The 11,545-nt window shown below is 37.8% G+C and overlaps 1 protein-coding gene across 7 annotated transcripts in view; it reads left to right on the top strand.

The window, feature by feature from the left end:
- COL19A1 (collagen type XIX alpha 1 chain) overlaps nucleotides 1-11,545 on the top strand; it is a 189,124-nt gene that overhangs the window by 44,333 nt on the left and 133,246 nt on the right. The window lies entirely within an intron of this gene.

The following is an 11,545-nucleotide window of genomic DNA, read 5'->3' as shown; positions in this document are numbered from 1 at the left end:
TTAGATTCTTTTGCATCATGTACTTCCAGTTACTGTTCTTTCAGTGCCATAAACCGTTATATCTTTTAAAGGCAGCTGTTGCTGTGAAAGGCTCAGAATTTCGATATTGAGCTTTATTGTTTGACATGATGGTCTCATGTGTATGCAGTGTTTTAGTAATGGCAAAGGGTTTGGTTTATTTTGTAGTTATCCAGATTTCTAAGTAATGAGAGAAGCAGAGTTTCACATCATCAAGTTTAAAATCTGTGATTTACTGGACATAAAATTACGAAACTGTCTTTTATGTTTACTTACTATTTATGTTTCAAATTGTGTTTTGTTGAAAGTGGGCAGTAGATATATATTATTACTAAAGATTTGGTTTAAAATCAAGGTATTAGCTGGTGATGTTAATAATATGTGGTAGAAAAATGGAGAGCAGGCTGCAAAGATGTTCAAAGGACATTGCAATATTGAGGAACTGAATTCTAAAATGATACGTAAAACTCAGAGAAAGTAATAGCCAAGTGATGCAGATGAAGAGGAAAACAAAGGAAATATTATACATTTTATGTAAGACTCTGGAATAGCTATTATTGTTCAGGAAAGTGATCTTTGAATTACAGATCAGTGAAAAAATGGACTCACTGTTTAGTTCCAGTCAAATAAACAAACAGAATTTAGAAATTATTAGGAAGAGAATAGGGAACAAAGCAAAAGCATCTTAATATCACCATTATTGATGAATCCATATTGTGCTGCAACTTGAATAATGTATACAGTTCTGATTCTCACATCTCAGTGTGGATCTAATATTACCAGAAAAGATTCAAGTGAGGTGTCAAGAGTGATCAAGAGCATTGGGCATCTTCCAGTTAAGGTGTGACAATGTGGACTTCAATCTGAAAAAGACACAACTAAGATAAGAGGTGTCCTGTTCTGTGCTCTATACAGTAATGAATGGAGCAGAAAAGATTAATAGGGATTTTTTTATTTATTCTAATCTTCAATGTGTGAACTAGAGCATCAAACCTATCTGAAAGCAAGTTCAAAAAGGAGAGAAAGGGCTCATTCTTTCTGTTACATTATTACATTTTGAACACTGCCACAAAACTTAAAAAGTCTGCAAATGTATTAGAAAATTGATGGAGTAAAATCCACGAAGTGTGTCAGGCTGCTTGTCTGAGCTCCAAGACACTGAAGTCTGGGAAACCCACTAGAGAAGTTTTTATGGCTACACTGTTGTTTTTCTGTAGACACCTGTTCTTGCCACAGTTGTAGTCATATAACTGATTATAGAAACCTTTGATTTGATCCAGCTAAACAGTGTTTTACTCTACTGTGCTCCTAGTTGTGAATTAATGGGAAGAGTTATTGTGAAGCATTGTACATTGATTGAGATTGATCTAGAATGTAGCTGTGTTTTCCCTTGGCTCTTCCTGTAGCTCCTACTCTGATGTTATCTTGCTTTTAAAATTACCAGGCTATGTTGCTTTTCCACTACCAGTTATTATTACAGTTTCCATGGTTAATACTGTTTGGGTTTTCTTTTTGCTAAGTGCCTTGCAGATTCATTGTCAGGCCAAATCCCAAAGCTCCTGTTAGTTTACATAAGGCTCAGCAGTTAGATCATATTTAATATCAAGACATTGTACTTTGTCTGAACATTATAACTCTTTTAATTCAGACTACGTAAAAACCATACCATTTTTGCAAATTAAAAATGAACTACCGTGGAATCTAAAACTGTCAAAACTGAAAACTTTTAAAGTAAAAAAGGCAATCAAAATATTTTTTACATGCATAGCTAGATGAAGAAACTGAGATCCAGCTACCCAGCTTCTGCTAGCTGGATTTGTCATATCTATGCAGAGTAGTACAGTGCTGTGTTCAATTATCTTTCTGGAGGCAGAATCACTATTTTCCTCGTGTTGTGAAAGGTGTTATCATGCTCTGCCTCTCAACTGATGCATCAAGAGCTATATAAATTTGTGAAGTCTTTTATTTTTTTGCTCCTTCAAGTGTGGTGTTCTGGATGCTAACACTGTACATGATCAAAGACAACTAAACGAAGTAGAGGAACAGCACCAAGCCTGTCAGAGTTCAATAAGCATTTGGAGAATGTTCTCAGGCACACAAGGTGATTTTTGGGGTGTACTGTACCGGGCCAGTTGGAATCAATGATCCTGATGAGTCTCTTCCAACTCAGCATATTCTATGATTCTATGATAAAATACTCTAAGCACTGTTGTATACAAAGGCATCTCCTACATTTCAGGACATTGAGGTGCAGACTGTGCAGTGCTGGGAGAGCATTCTCAGGAGCTAGTGCTGTTTGTTTATCCTCTTAAAACCTTCAACATGCTTTATCTTTTGTTGGAGATGTTATAATTAGTTAGAAACAGGAAGAAGAAAAAAGAAATTATATAATATTTTTTAATGTAAATGCAGTTTGAGGCTTCAAAGAACAGAGGGCTTTTTGTAATACACCCCAAAACTATCTGCTGCAGTACTCCATTCCTCATACTTCTTTCCCTGGAGAAAGGGGAATAAATAAGCAACAGATTTTACTCATGATGTTATGTGTAAGCAACAATATCAATTCATTTGACCTATTTTGGATGTTTACATTAGAATGAGATAAACTTGGCTATTGGAAGTCTTGTTTCTTTAGGTTATCTCAAACATAACTGACATTGTAGTGAAAAACTGAAATTATAGTAATACTGTGCAATAGACTCTAGTATTTGAGAGAATCTCAACAGGAGAGTCTTCCAGAACAGTGCTCAATGCTTGTATACTTGATTTTCAAGATCTGCATAAATGGTGAGACTTCTGTAAGCTTCATATGTGGCCTTGACTTTCATGGATCTAAGATGTAAAAATTGTTCAGTCTGTGTTCAAATGTGACACTTGGACTTCTGTCACTTTTCAGACATACTATCACTGGCAACATAATTTCCCATTCACTAAATGCTGCAGTGGTTTTGCAACAGTTGACTGGATAATAGGTGCATAAGTAAGTTGTGTAGATTTCTAGGAGGTTCTTGCCATTTTAGAGGTTGGGTCTGCTAAGGACTAATACAGTGAACAGCATTTAATTCTTGGCTCTAGGATGACATAAGAATAGCCTTAACACTCTAAAGAAAACAGAGGAGTGTTCAGGCCGTAGTTCTGCCATTTTGCTGTTTTTTCTAATGCAGTTCTTGTAAGCTGCCAAAGTAAAAAATGAGATTTCTATTGACTGCCAACACACCACAAGGTGCCTGTTGTCTCATCTGCCTTTAGGTCAAAAGCAGTCAGTGTAATGGTGCTGATAAACAATCTAGAGAGTCAAGAATCTGATGCAGTCCCTGGGAGCTCTACGTCAGGCCCCCAAAGTCACAGCATAGTAGATAGTGGGCACCATTGCATATGTGACTGTCTATTTGTTGCCCACCTACCTATTTCCTTCATCCCTGTCCTTTTTCAGGGAACTGTCTTAAGAGATTTTTCTTTTAAATGGTAAAACCTACTTAGGGCAACAGAACAAATCCTTGAGAGTATCAGAGGAGATAGTTATGAGCTGTTAATTTGTAGTTCTAAAAAATAAGAGGGTAGTAGTCTTCCCTTGGAAGGAAACTTGCTTGCTTTGTAGGCTACCAGAAGAGATGGAATGATCCCTTTCCTGCAATTAGGACTGATTTGTAGCTCAGCCTTCTGGGAACACTTCAAGATAGCTGTCAAATCATAATACAAGAAGAACTGGAATGTTGTGGTAAATCAGAATCCCTATGCACGTGAGACCCTATGCCTTGGCCTTCTGGAGATGTTCAGCAAAGTGTGTGAAACAGCCTACTTTTTGGCAATTAGCAAGTGAAATGGACTCTGGATACACTTTTGAAACTATTTAATATAATTAGATTGCAGACAGAGTGCTGGTTATGGCCTGAGAAATTAAATCTGTCCTGAAGTGTAGGTTTGAGGTGACTGGAGTACTTTAAGGTGTATGATGACAGTCACCTATCTGTTGCAGATCAGGCTTCACAAGTTAAGCAACACTAATCTAGCAATTAGACTAACCTCATTACGGCAACAAGAACTGATTACTCTGCCATTAAGAATGATCTTCATCTACTACTGCTGTGTGCAGGGTCACATCACAGGCAAGATTGGTAAGCAAGATTGGTACACTGCTGTAAAGTATTCCTATTAAAAAAGTTTAATTATTTTCCTAGTGTTCTTGTCATACTGAAATGGTGAGAGGAGTTTCCTTTTGGTGAGACCCACAGGCTTCTCCCTCCTGAAGTCATACTGCCATATTACTTCCATGCAGGCTGCATATGTGCAGGTCCTTTCCTTGGCACCCACTGGGGAATTGATGCGGATGGTCTACTTCCTTGATAAGTATTGGGACTTGTACTGGAACTCTGCACGAAGCAGAATGGTTTTAAGCTGAAATATGAGACTTTTAAGTTACATACTAGGAAGAAAGTCTTTACTCAGAGGGTGGTGAGGCACTGGAATAGGTTGCCCAAAGAAGTTACAGATGCCCCATCCCTGGAATTGTTCAAGGCCAGGTTCGATGAGGCCCTGAGCAACCTGGTGTAGTGGGTGGCATCCCTGCCCATGGCAGAGGGGTAGGAACTAGATGATCTTTAATATCCGTTCCAACCCAAGCCTTTATATGATTCCATGATCCTCCTTTTATAATATACTTCTAGGTGTTTCGAATAGTCTAGCTTAAGGAGGTATACACTTTGAACCATAATTAGGATCAAGTAGTCAAGCCTTAAAAATGTGTTCTTAGTCATTTTCTGAGGATGGGGGGGGACACATCCACCAACCACAAGATCTCTCTGTTCTCATTTACAGGGAGCTCATTCTGTGCTTTTCTTTCTGAACTTTTTGTAAACTTGAACAAGTTGGTTTTGATTTGCCTCTGTATAGTTGAGAATTTTCTTTTTCCTGCCCTTCACTCACTTAAATAACTCAAGTCCTTTCCTTCTCTTTGCTTCTGGGTCTATAACGCCGTGGCAATGAAGCTCCAAATTGAATGTTTATTTATGTCCTAGGTGCTAGGTGATGAAGTCCTGTTCGGGTTATGGGGTTATTTTTTGCTGGCCTTTGATGACTTGAAAGTCAACATGAACCTCTCAACTGTTTTGGCATATACATTTTAGGGGGTGGACCATCTCTGTGTACTTGAAAAGTTTAGCAGGAGAGTTCCTGCTTCTGAGACATAGGTTGCCACCCTGGGGAGTTGTCGACCTTATTGCTCTCTCCGAGTACCTGAAAGGAGGTTGTAGCAAAGGGTCCCAGGTAACAAGAGGAAATGGCCTCAAGTTGCACCAGGGAAGCTTTAGATTGGATACTAGGAAAAATGTCTTCATCAAAAAGGATGATCAGGCACTGAAACATGCTGCCCAGGGAAGTGGCTGAGTCACTATCCCTTGAAGTGTTCAAAAAATGTGGCATTTGGGTACATGGTTTAGTGGTGAAGATGTCAGTGTTAGGTTAAAGGTCTTGATCCTAGAGGTCTTTTCCAACCTTAACAATTCTGTATCTTATGTGTTATGAATCCTGCTAGCCAAAAAGATCTTATGCCTCTGAGAATGTTCTGATGGCAGTAAGGCTCAAAGGACTCAAGCTGCTGAAGGTGTTATTTGCTCTGTTCTTGACCTTTCCATATTTGTCTATTTTTTTTATTATGAAAATATTTTTTCTACTTTATTGATGACTATGTTCTGAAAAATAAAATCAATGTAGGCAGAACTATAAATCTCAACATTCAGAAGACTTACCAAATTAAACTGGTTTTGTCCATTCCCCTTTATCCAAACCTCCATAGTAATTGCTTTCTTATGATTCATACTATACAATTCAGAGCAATGGAGATGATGCATCTATGTTTCCTAAACTACATTTTGTGAAATACTGTGACAACGTTTACTTTGAATACTTGACTTTCAAATGCCTTATTTTGCAATCTAGATTATGAACAGACAACATAAAATATTAAATATATTGATTAAGCTTTTTAAAATAGCTGGTTTTGCACAGTGAATATCTCACTGAAGCAGTGAGATATTCAGTATGCTGTACCAAATGTATGAGTGCTATTTGTACTTTGAGTCATGAAAATGAGATTGGGTTTACATGAAACTATGCAGTAGGTATCTGTAAAAGGATTATTCCTTCTTTTTTTCAAATGCATGTATTTGTGATGATGATGGCCCAGCAAAATGTACATGAACTCATATATCTTGTGAACTAGAAGATAACAGAAGTAGAGTAAATAATGCTGTTTGTGGTGGCCTTTTTTCTCATTTAACTGTGTGCTATCGTTATCTGTAACTTCAGTTTTCTCAAGTTCAATGTCAGTGTGCTGTCTTCAGTTTTAACTGATTTTGAAACCCAACACTGATTATTTTATTCTTGATAAACTTGATTATCTTTTTGTTATAGGATTCTCTTTATATTTGGTACAGGTAAGGAAATTATTAGTAAAAGGCTTCCCAAAATGTGATATAGATTCCATTTGTGGTATGAATGCTGCATCAAAACAGTCTACTTTGTATTGCCTGGTGGGAAGAGCTCTCCTTTCCTGGTGGTACCTGAGAAAATGAGTTTGAAATCTGCTGCCTTATAAGATTATTTTTTAAGAATGAATTTAATTCAGAAGCTCAGTATAAAACATGTCTTTGAAACATCCAGTGCTATCTTTTACAAGATAATTTAAATATTTCTACGTGAATTTAAAATTTTGGAAGCCCCCAGACAACATGCTAGTGTAGCATCTGACTTCAAATTGCTTTCAGAGATGCTTTTAATACCCATCTCCATACCGAGTTACTCCAGGGTTGGGTCTTCAAGGCCAGCTATTTAATGAAATCCAGAATCTGAAACTTGTAAAATGTACATTTGAATTAAAATATGATCGTGAAGATCCTTGCAACCACTGACCTGCTTTCCCCATTGCTGCAGTTAGACCATGGGCACTCTGTCTAGAATTTTCCAAGGCATATTTGACTTGGCAGAAGAGCCATGGATATATGACCTGTTATGCCAGTTCAGCATATGCTTCTGGAGCATTAATCACTCATGTAAATATGCAAATCTGAGGAGACATTGGTGTTGAGCAGTCTTGGTAATGCATGGTAATGCAGTCTTTTCCTTGCAGCTGCCTTGAAAAACCTCTGGATTCGCCTTCCACATTTCATGTTCTGTAGAGGTCCTTGACAGGGGTCAGGATATTTCCAAGGTAGCTCCTCAGCATCTTTGAGAAAACTTCCAAAAATGCATTTGGAGCACTGGATAGGTACTGCTTAAAGCCATCATAGTCTGTCTTTTATTCAGTGCCATCCAGTTTCTGAGCTGCTGTTATTGCTAATCAGTTATATTTTAAAATCTTTAGATAAGGTATGGACATATATTGTTCTAGTTATGCAACTTTTGAAAAATCTTTGTGCTGCTTTACTTTGGAGTCAAAAGAGTATAATCAGAAATATAGGAAAAGTATTTGACATCAGAAAGCTTTCCAAAATACTCCTGCTCTTACAGTTGTGAGCTGTAAGAATGTAAAGCCAAAAAAACATTTTGATAGGAAATACAATGCAAATCTTTAAAAACCAGGTTTTTTATGGGTAAACAATGAAATAGATTAGCCTCAAAAAGAGAAAGACGGTGGTTTTCCAATTGGAATCTTTATTACCACCAAGTTTAAAACCTTGAGGTTGAGAATTGCTGGACATTGGAAATCAGGTGGTTGGACACCATCTATTTCAGTAACAAATTTGCTATGAGTTTTGTATTCTTTTTGTGTTTTCAGTAATATCTTTGTGTATAATTAATATAGATCTGATTTAAAGAGATGGATGAATATGAAAATAGTAGGTCTCAGCAGATTTCTGATGTATAAATTTGCTTTCTAAAATACCTTACTGGGAAAGTACACTTTAAACCACTATGTTTTCTAAAACTTGTTTCATCACTTCAGCATGTATAGTTCTTGCTTGCTTGCTCTCTCCTTAGCATTACAGGGAAGTGTTTTGAATAGCCTTTGATCATAAATTTGATTCCAGAGAGCTGTCTGCTGTGCTGACTTATTTTTGCCTTATTAGGTGATTTTTGCAGTTCACAACTCCAGGAACTGTTGAGCTCCTTGGTTTTTCAATTCCTAAAGTTAAATGACAGCAGTTCAGTTCAGTTCTTGATGGAAAGCTCCATGGAATCAAATTACCTTACGTGGCATTGCTTGAGTGTTATTTCCATTCTGGAGGGAATGGTGTTACTTGACTGCTGTAGGTGTTGGTGAGCAGAGACTTGATTTAAGGAATCATTGTTTTTGAGGAAAAACAAATTATAGTTCAGTCCCATCTGAGGAAAGAAATGGCATTGTCTTCTGTCCTCCTGTGGCTTTGCTAAAAATCAGATTAGTATGTCTCCGTAGAACAAAAGTGCAAATGTATTTTGGAAGCCAGACATCAATTCTTGTACTGCTTGGCATAAAAACCGTGGGCTCCTTCAGGCGAAGTGACACTGGTGAGATAAGAGTGGGAGTGGAAGGGTATATATACCCTCTGGTATTTGCATTGGAACTGTAATAACCAGTAGAATGTGGCTGCTCACGGGGGCCTGGAGTGCAGCAGCAGCCTTTGTGATGTGAGGTGTGGCCACGGCAATCATAGGTCACCATCCATTTTACAGGGGTCTGGGATGCTGGGAGCAAAACGGAGCATGGCATGCTGCCACACAGGGCAGGCTTTTGTTAGCATGTTATGTAATGTGGAAGTAAAATATAATGCAGATGTTAAATAATGCAGTCATTAAATGCAGCTCTTTGTTCCTTAATCAGAGATTCATGAATACTCTAGCTGTGAGCCTGCCCAGCTCTGGGATTCTTAACTATGTTTGAAAAGCCTCAGTTGGGACCTTACAGAGTTTGAAAGGGCAGGGGGAGGCTTGAGGATTCTTCTTCAATTGTTCATAGTTTATTGGAGCCTTTCTGGAAGGTTTCTGTGGTACATAGATTTTAGTTTTGTATGTTTTTTTCTCCTTCAGTTTTGAGAGTTAGAGACTGTATGTTTTGAAACTGATATTCTGAACTTTCCACATCTCATCAGAAAGCCGAGCTTTAAGAGAAATACTTGTTATTACAAGATTTAGCATTGTAAAAGCTGGCAGCAGTGCATTGCACAAAATGGACTAATGGGGGAGGAAGGATCTTTCTTTCTGTACTGCCACATTGTACAGCTTGTCTGACACATTTTGCTTAGTTTGTTTATTTTCTTTTGAGGCATTAAGTATTGGACCTCACAGAATACTAGATTTTGAGCCTGATGAATCATATTAGGATAATTATGTGTAACTTATGTTATTGTACTTCATTTAAATTATATATAAGAGTATTTTCTCACTGGATAATAACTGCTATTACAAGTAGCACATTAGATTTCTTTTAAAAATTGTCAGTGTCATACAGTAGAAAATTCATACATAGTACAAATTATACAAAGTTTATAGATAATACTGTTGGCTGTGACTTGTGACCTTTTAATTCTCCTTTGCCCTTTTTTAGTGGGTGAGTTGTATTATTAATATTTAAATTAATGCAGCTCAGATGTCCATTTTTAATGTCAATGAATATACTTCTTCCCCCAAAAACCCCTTAAAATTCTAACATAGGTTTTATATTCCAAATTCCATGTAAATTGCTTTTTTAAATGCATAGATACTGAGTTGTTGGAAATAAAAACTGCATTTTAATACTATAGTAAAATCATTCATAGGTATTGCAAACTAGAATGTATTTTATTTTCTAATTCCCACTGCTAGCCAGTATTTATAAACACCTAAAATCCATAGTGCATGTTTCAAGTCTGAACTGATTAAATCAATGTGACATGCTGAGGCTGGGCCAAGTCTTGTCTAATCAGCAGTCAGCACTGTTGCTCTGGCATGAGGCTCCCAAAAATAGAAACACAAGAAGTCAAACAAGTAAGTGGAAGGGCACTAAAAGAAAAAGTGCTGCTAATTCCACTGTTGACTTTCTGTCTAATGGATTCTTGTTCCCAGGCCACACTAAGTAAAGCAACTGGCACGGGCTGTGTTCCTGCAGATGGCTCAGCAGTGACACACGTGGCCCAGCTGGTTGACAGGTGTTTGATTTGTGTTTAACAAGTACCTCTTACAAGCCAGATTTTTTTTCTTTTTACAGATACCAAGCAGCTAGTCAGCTGATGCTTTTCTTCAGAATTAACACCCCTTTCACTATTCTCCCTTTCTGTCGTGAATGACAGTTCTTCAATTTGTCCCATACAGATGAAGATAACATGATTTTAGTTTGTAATAAGAAAGACACTAAATAGGAAAAATTAATTCATAGTTTAGTAGTTGTAACCTTTACACATGGAAGATGCTATATTATTTATAGGTATTGACAGTATTATCTCAGGAAATATTTATTTAGCTGTCCACTTCGCAGAATGAAAATTCACTTAAAAAGTATGCACAGAAGGAGAATGCCAGACTTCTGAGGTGTTATACTCCTCAGAACTTCTGCTGTTATACTCCATGTTAGTCTGTCTTCCTATAAGAAGGTCTTAAGACTTTCTTGTACAGTGTAGCACAAGCGTGAAGGAAAAGAAATTCCCTGTCCAGTGGAGCATACAGTATTGATAGAGGTGCACCAAAGACCATGAGGGAAGAGCAAAGGCGGGAAACTATTTAGCAGACAAGAGTTATGTACAATGTGTGCAGTGCTATTCCTTAATGAATTTTTGAAACTTTTTTTGTAAGCTACTCGACAACCCCCTGCATAACAGGAGAGGTTGTCTCAATCGGAGTTTGGGGGGGAGGTGGGTGGGAGTTGTGTTTTAATTAGTAGAAGATACTATGACCTTTGCAGCACTTGTTAGTCAGTGCCATGATAGCAACTCTCCTGGGAAAGACAGCAATGAAAATAGTAGGGCATCAGGATGCTTTTACTAGTTGTCTTTGATTAATGAGAACCTTAGCCAGTAGGATGTGTAATGTAACAGTGGCTGTGGCGAGTTTGTCTTCCCCACCCCATTTCCCCATACTTTGGCCTGAGAATTTTTATTTTCTGATATCGAATCCATGAGGTAAGACTTCAGGAACTGTTAACAGAAATGTGTCTCTCTTTGCAGGGACAGGGTTGTGATGCCAGTGTTGTCAAATAGCCAGAGGAAATACCACCCTGTAGAATACACTGTACTGGCAGTACTTCTGCTGAACCACAGAAAAATGAGAAAGGAATGCAGCTGGAGAAATGGGTGTCAGAGTAGTGTTGATTCTCTAAATAAACATTGGGCTTTAGTGAGAGGATGATTAAAACTCACACAAAGAGCCTTGTCCCTCAGATAAAGGAGTAGCTCCTTTCTGTTGTGCATCCCAGATGCGGTATACAGAGTAGGCTAATAAGCCTCAAAGAGGTTAAAAAAAGGCCTGAAAGGGAAAAGTACAGCCCTACTGGGCTGAGATGTCAAGGTGCTCAGAATTTATAGAAATTGAAACTTATCTTCAGGGAGTAGTTCCAGGGCTCCTATGCTGGCAGGAGATCCAC

This window comes from Pseudopipra pipra, chromosome 3, assembly GCF_036250125.1.
Source record: "Pseudopipra pipra isolate bDixPip1 chromosome 3, bDixPip1.hap1, whole genome shotgun sequence".
NCBI classification, from domain to species: Eukaryota; Metazoa; Chordata; class Aves; order Passeriformes; family Pipridae; genus Pseudopipra; species Pseudopipra pipra.
The sequence above is the reverse complement of the archived record's forward strand: the minus strand, read 5'-3'. Positions and strand labels throughout refer to the sequence as shown.